Raw genomic sequence first — 7,881 nt, 5'->3', positions numbered from 1 at the left:
GCGTCGACAAGTAATCGGCCCCGAGGACTACCTCTCCCTCGGGGTAGGAAGAGCACCTAGAGCGCGTCATCATGGAGCGTTCGGCGAGGGAGGAGGAGAAGGCCGCCGCGCACCGTCTTTTTTTTTAACATCAATACATCCCGTGCAACTACCGGCAGGTAAGTTTACGGCCAGCAAGTGTCGCAGCTTCCCTCGTGGCTTTTTTTTAATATCAATACAAACACAAGCGCTCATATACACGCGCATACACTCACCCCTATGCAGTGGCGGAGTTTCAACGCGATTTGAGAGGGGGCTAAATGAGTCTTAAATAGAGTTGAGGGGCCTAATCTAGTGTATTCTATTAAAATTTGTTCAATTTATTAAATATTACTATATGCTTATACAAAGAAATAAATTTGGTAGGGGGGGGCCATTGCCCCCTTTGGCCCTCACTAAGCACCGCCACTGCCCCTATGAATGCACACACGTACATCCTATCCTTATGAGCACCTCCGAAAGACTGAGCCGGCATATCATCTTGAGATTTACGAAGTTACTGCAGGCGCCTCGTCGCTGACGGGAACGTCCCCTCCCACGTGGCCTTGAGAGCATCTAGATCCACTCGCTGCAGTTGGTCGTTTTTTTTTACAGAAAAACTTTCAATCTGTTCATCTTCAATCATGACAGTACAATAAACACCATAAATAAAAATTACATCCAGATCCGTAGACCACCTAGCGACGACGACTACAAGCACCGAAGCGAGCCGAAGGCGCGACGCCATCATCGCCCCTCCGTCGCCGCAGCCGGGCACAACTTGGTCGCCGGAGTTGGTCGTTATTCAACGTAAAAAGCTAGTACACAAACAAGAGGGCTGCCATGCGGATGCAGATAGTGCTCTTGTCGTATCCCATTTTATTTTTGTCAGAACAAGAGGATGGACGGACAAGGTGGGCATTGAATTATCTTCTCAACGCACCATCAGCGGGTGGCAATGACATGTACACGAGTGTTGCTGGTATAGTGAGTGGTATGTCGTGCCATCGGTGGATGCAAGAAGAAGAAGACTTCGTCACCCACTCCCCCCCCCCCCCCCCCTCCCCACCTTAGTAGGCCACTAGGGCAGCCACAGGTCTACCTTCTTAAGGTTAGGAGTAAAGTTTAGGTTTAATTTCTTTTTGACCCGCTGAGACGGAGGCTTAGAGATGGCAACGAGCTTTGTTCATGCTGTGCCATCGGTGGATGCAAGAAGAAGAAGACTACGTCACCCACTCCCCCCCTCCCCCCCCCCCCCCCCCCCTCCAACCAAAAAAAAGATGTATTATTTGAAAATCTGCAAGAATGTTTTTGTAAGGGTTTGTAAGACTTACTTGAAGGTGCACCTCTCTCGTATTTTTGTGTGTGCAAAGAACCGAATTATCATCTTAGAACCACCCGTTCAATTTTTCATTACTATGGATCAAATTAACCTAGGGCAGATAATGGCCAAAATCCTGTCAAGCTAACATTAAGAATAGGCAGTTAGCAGCACAAAGCTGTTAGCATGAAATTATTGGGTCTGAAGCAAAGTTAGTCTGCTGTAGACTTTTAGTTCTTGGTCTCTCGCTAGTGTACATTGAGTGACCTATCATGATTGTGAAGAACCATATATACCTATACATGACCATTGCACTATTTGAACACTCTTAGAGCAGGGACGTCCAAACGGAGCATTTGAATACCGATCGATGTGCCGACTGACCAAGTATCGATTAATAGTACTCTCACAGCATCTATAATCGGTGTCTCAATCCGGCCACAAACGTCCGGGCAGATGGCTCGATGGAAAACTCACCGATCGAAAAACAAACTAACCTAGATAGGCTCCTCATACCGGCCCTAAGTGCCCGAACTGATCAGCACACCTCATATACAACCCAAATCTAGGGCAGGTGTGAGGAGGCCCAGACGCGTATGTCATGCCAGATCAGACAGCCCGACCTCATCAGAAATTGTATCAAATTCCCCACAATACACCAAACACACTGCAATCCTACCGCATCCATCCACCATTTCGCACGTTCGAGACGTCGCCGTCGTTCCACCCTTTCCTCCGCCAACCTCGCCATCGGCCCCCATCCTCTGCCCTAGATGTCGACTAGCTCATCCAACATTGCTGCCACGGCGTCGTCATCTGTGGGTGTCCCATCCTCGGCTACGGTGTGCAAGCCGGAGAACACTGCCCGTAGCAACAGGAGAGGGAAGTGGTCTCGCAGGGAGCGGATGTGGACCTCGAGGAGTAGCGTTCACCCCCGCCACGCCCAACCCTACGGAACCCTTCCATCGAGCCGCTGACAAGGATCGTGCTGTCCACTCGGACTTAAATTTTATTTTGGCATGTCTGGATTATTGAACTATGATTTACTTTACTTTGTTTAATTTGTGAACTATGATCCACATTATGGATTTGAGAATTCATATTTGAAGTGTGTGGTTATCCGGCAGGCCAAATGAGGGGCCGTCAAGCGTTGTCCGTGGATGCGTCCGGACGCGTATAAGAAGCGTATAGATGCTTCTGCAAATGTAGTAGGATTAAACTTACTATACATGGTGGATTACCAAGATTTAGGAACTTATTTGCAACATTTGCACTCAGAGCTAGTTTAGTCGTGTGCTTGATAAACATATATACTTGATACGGTTAACATACCCCTGAGGCATTCAACTACACGAAGCAGTGCGAAATTACCCTACTCTACTGATCGCGAAGAACGCTTTACGAGGACTGACGACTACACTAAATTCTCTTTTTTTTTTTCCTTTCAAAGTGATGGTGAGAACAATTACGGCGAAGCTTCTCAGTCCAAACTCCAAATAGCGCCCGCGGCAGAAACCGACATTTACACGGCGATGGCACCGAAATCAACATATGTCGCCATTCCATTCCAATATGCATGCAGCCGTCGCCACCTCAGTCCCACGCAAGTACCGACACCACCCAGCTCACCCGGGTCGCTGCCCCAACGCCGTGTGTGTCCACTTGTCCATGTCCACTGCGAGCTGTACGTCTTGAGCAGTGAAAAAACAATCATTTGTGCAGCACGTCGTTGGCAACTAATCCAACTGTGCAAGTGACATCAAGTATGAGCCAGTAAGGGGCATAGTAGTTAGCATTTGTCAGGTAGGTTCGTTCCAAGTTGCATGGCAAGAGCCAAGTACACCTGTACGCTCGCGAGCTGTAGTGACGACGAGAGATAATAAGGTATACAAATACAGTGCATACATGAAGGTTGCATTGGCTTGGACTTGTGCGACCAAAAGTAGGTGGAATCGCAGTTTTCGTGTACGATGGACGGCGACGGATCGGTCGATCGATGTATCCAATATAACCAAACCCGCGGCGTCCCCGGTCGGTCGACCAGCAAATGGAACGGACAGACGCATGCCTCCTACGACTCACGTCTACGTGTGACCGATTAAAGTAAGCAAAACTTTATCTATTGCGTTCAACAGTACGCATGCGATCGACCAATGATGAGTATTTTGGTATCCTTTTGGGCTAATTGTTCTGGTATATATCGTTTCTTAGGGTTTCTTTTTGGTATGTATCTTGTTGTGTTGGCCTTTCGGTGAACCCCGTGGCCGGCTACCGGTGGACTTTCTCGTCCTCGAAATCAAATTTGGCGACCGAACGAAGTTGATTGATTTGGACACATGATATGTACACTCCTAGTAGTCACAGGTCACGCCGCGATCTAGCTTGGCCCTGGTCGCAGTGAGAAGAGATGAGACCGACTGGTACGGTCACGTACCCACCGGGATGCTTTTTTTTAGGATAAATATTGCCGCATTTATTTAAAACTCAAACCCCGGAATGTCATCCGCGATTACAGAAATAACAAAGTTTGGGGAGACCCCCAACCACATCTTACACAATTCATCACCAACACCTATTTTAGCTAATTTATGCGCGGCAATATTAGCAGAACGCCGAACCCACGAAATCTTGTACTCGACGAAGGACCCAAGAAGAGGTTTCACCTCCTCAATCCAAAGGCCGTTAGCCGACGGATTCCTCGCTGAATGTTTCAGCATATTCACCACAGCTTGAGCATCCAACTCCAGATGAACTCTTGTTGCGTTAATGTCTGCTGCTACCTGCAAAGCACGTCGACACGCCAAGACCTTAGTAGCTTCCGGATCCATAATGTTTGAGAAATGATGACAGGTAGCTGCCAGAAAGGCACCATTGTGATCTCTAAGAACTGCTCCTCCTCCTCCTTTCGCTTCAAATTTTGACACTGCACCATCTGAGTTTACTTTAACCCATCCCTCGTCAGGAGGCTCCCAGCGCTGTGGTTCTTGCCTAACAGGCGCACCCGGCTTTTGTGGATGTATCTCCCTCCATTCCTTCATGTGGGAAAAAACAGAGTTCATTATTTCATGTGCTGTGGCGATCGGCTTACCATCTCGAGCATCATTCCGAGCGAGCCAGAGGCCATACACCGAATGCACCATAACCTCTCGGTCTTCATCAGATGCCCCGGCAAACCAATCGAGGAGCCAGCGAGCTAGAGTACTCTGGGAGTCCGTCGTGCATGGTGGGATCGCCACCGCAACTCCCTTCTCTGAGTGGAAGAGCTGCCAGAACCTTGCTGAATGTTGGCATGCCCAAAACCGGTGATAGTTGGTTTCTTCTCTTCCGCATGCAACACAAAAAACACCCGGTTTAATCCGTCGTCGATGTAGTTCGAACCCCACAGCCAGCCCATTTTTAATCAAACACCACATATGAATCTTTGCTTTTGCCGGTGCACATGTGTCCCACAGCGCCATGAACCCCTTGTGTGCAGTCAGCGTATCAGAGGACTCCGGCTGTCCGGTCCTCGTTCTTCCCATCGCCTTTCTGAGGTGGTATGCAGATTTGACAGTAAAACACCCATTTTTTGTGTAGTTCCAGGCCATGTAATCCTGTTCTTCCGGACCCCCAATAGCGATGTGTTTGATATCCGCTGCATCAGTCGAACTAAACATGGCATCCACCTTTGCTGCGTCCCATGAACGGCCGTCGAGAGTTAACAAATCTGCCACCCTTGTCACACCGGGTATGAAGAGTTAGCCCAATGGCTTCAAACTTCCCTGCCTCGGAATCCAGTTATCGTGATGAATATTCACCTTCGACCCGTCTCCTATGCGCCATATTGTTCCTTCCCTTAAGAGATCTCTCCCATGCAGCACACTGCGGAAGGTGTAGGAGGCGTTGGAAGGGCATGTGGCCGTCATGATAGATTGCTCCTTGAAATAGCGGGCCTTGAGGACCCTTGCGCATAGTGAGTTCGGTTCTTGCAAAATCCTCCACGCTTGTTTTGCTAGCAATGCTTGGTTGAAGCCCTCTGGATCCCGAAACCCTAAACCCCCAACTCTTTTTGCAGCACACATTTTTTGCCAAGAGATCCAATGTACTTTCCTGTCACCATTTGATTCACCCCACCAGAATTTTGAAGAGATCGAAGTCAGATTCCGGCACGTTTTCTTAGTGAGCTGAAAACAACTCATGGTGAAAGTAGGTACAGCTTGGAGTCCGGATTTCACCAAAACCTCCTTCGCCGCTTTGGACAAACCTTGGCCCTTATAGCCACTCACTTTTGACTTGGAACTTTCCATCACATACTTGAAAGTGCCCTCCTTTGAACGACCAACCAATGTTGGCAGCCCAAGATAGCGTTCACTTAGAGCTTCTGAATCGATTCCAAGTGCACTCTTCAACTCTGCCTTTGTATTCTCTCCACACCCCTTGCCAAAAATATTGAGGATTTCTGTAAATTCACACGTTGCCCCGAAGCCGCTTCATAACTATTTAAAATCCCCTTTAAGGCCACCATATTGTCCCTCGATCCTTCCAGAAAAACTATGCTGTCGTCCGCAAAAAGGAGGTGAGTTACATGGGGGCCAGTGCTCCCAAACGTCACCCCTTTGATCTTGGCGTCTTCTTGTGCCCTCTTCAGCAGCGCCGAGAAACCCTCAACACAAAAGAGAAAGAGGTATGGAGAGAGCGGGTCACCCTGCCGTAGCCCCCGGGATGGTGAAAACCTCCTGGAGCAAGCACCATTCAACTTGACAGAGAAATTAGTTGTGGTGACACATCTCATGATCATCATAATCCATCGTGGTGCAAAACCAAACTGCTCTAACATCTGTCGCAAAAACACCCATTCTACCCTATCATATGCCTTCATCATGTCCAGTTTTACCGCGCACAACGGTTTCTTCCTTTCCTAGTCCGTATTGCATGAACACACTCATATGCAACCAGGACATTGTCAGTGATGAGACGACCCGGTACAAACGCGCTTTGCTCCTCTGAGATAAGAATGGGGAGAATGCCTTTCAATCTATTTGCCAAAACTTTGGTAGCAATCTTATAAAGCACGTTACACAAACTAATTGGTCTGAACTGAGACAACAACTCCGGTGAGTTGGTCTTAGGAATCATAACAATGACCGTATCATTAAAATCCTCCGGGGCGGCCACACCACCCAAGAAATCCCTCACAACCCGACACACATCATCACGGACCTGCGGCCAGTGCCGCTGGTAGAAAAGAGCCGGGAGCCCGTCCGGACCGGGCGCCTTCGTTGGCCCCATTTGGAACAGAGCTGCATGTATCTCGTCATCAGTGATAGGGGCGGTAAGCGCGTCGTTCATGTCCGGAGAGACCACTTGATGAATATTCTGTAACAATGCATTGGCACCTGACGTACCATCCGAGGTAAACAGCCCCTCATAGAAACCTGCCGCCATTTCTCTCATTTGTTCATCCACTGTACATCTAGTTCCATCCTCCCTTCGAAGGGCTTTGATTGTGTTTTTCTTTTTCCTATGAGTAGCACGGCTTTGAAAATATTTTGTGTTCTGATCTCCCGCACTTAACCAGTCAACACGTGACCTCTGCTTATACATAATCTCCTCACGTGTATAGATTTCCTTAAGCTGCGCTTCAATCTCACGGACCTCCAGTGAGTGTCCGGTCGAAAGAGCTCTCACCTTGGCATCACTAAGCTGTCCTTTTAACTTTGCAATCTGCCTTCTGATCGAGCCAAATACTTCCCGTGCCCACCTTTGCATCGCCCCCGTCGTGCCTTTGAGTCTTTGCCACACAGCAGCTATACCTTGGCCGCCCGTTTGTGTTGCCTCCCACGCTTCCTCAAACATTTCTTGATATGTTTCGTGGCGAGTCCAAGCTTCCTCAAATCTGAAAGCTCTCTCTCTTGGCCCATCCCGACGCGGAGCCGTCTCCAGCGCCCGGACCAGCAAAGCTTGGTGGTTAGACTCTTCGGTCATGATGTGCTCAACTGTTGTCTCCGGGAACATCCGTAAGAAGGAATCAGTACAAGTGGCTCGATCTAACCGCATCTGAATATTTTCCACACCATCCCTCTTATTATCCCATGTATATTGATAGCCCGAGAACCCCAAGTCTGCCAAGCCACAATCAGCAAGACAGTCGCGAAAATCTTCCATTTGCATGAAAGGTCTTGGGTTACCGCCAATCTGGTCAGAAAGAAACAAGGCTTCATTATAATCACCCATGCAAATCCACGGCAGATCGTCTTGAGCTCGCAAGTATCTAATAGCATCCCATGATTTCTTGCGTAGTTCCGTTTGAGGTTCCCCGTAGAATCCAGTGATCCTACAAGTTTTTCCCTCCCACATCACCTCTGCATCAATAAAGTACTGGCTCCACGGACGAACGGTAACTTGAAGATGATCTCTCCACCATAGAGCCAGACCCCCACTCCTTCCTTGACAGTCTACCGCTACCCCTCGATTAAATCCCATGCTCCACTGGAGTCGCTCCATTGCTCTCGCCGTTTTCTTTGTTTCACAAAGAAAAACCACCGCTAGGTTGTAGGACCGTA

This window comes from Triticum urartu, chromosome 3A, assembly GCF_056163025.1.
Source record: "Triticum urartu cultivar PI428250 chromosome 3A, HENAU_Tu73, whole genome shotgun sequence".
Taxonomy (NCBI): domain Eukaryota; kingdom Viridiplantae; phylum Streptophyta; class Magnoliopsida; order Poales; family Poaceae; genus Triticum; species Triticum urartu.
The sequence above is the reverse complement of the archived record's forward strand: the minus strand, read 5'-3'. Positions refer to the sequence as shown.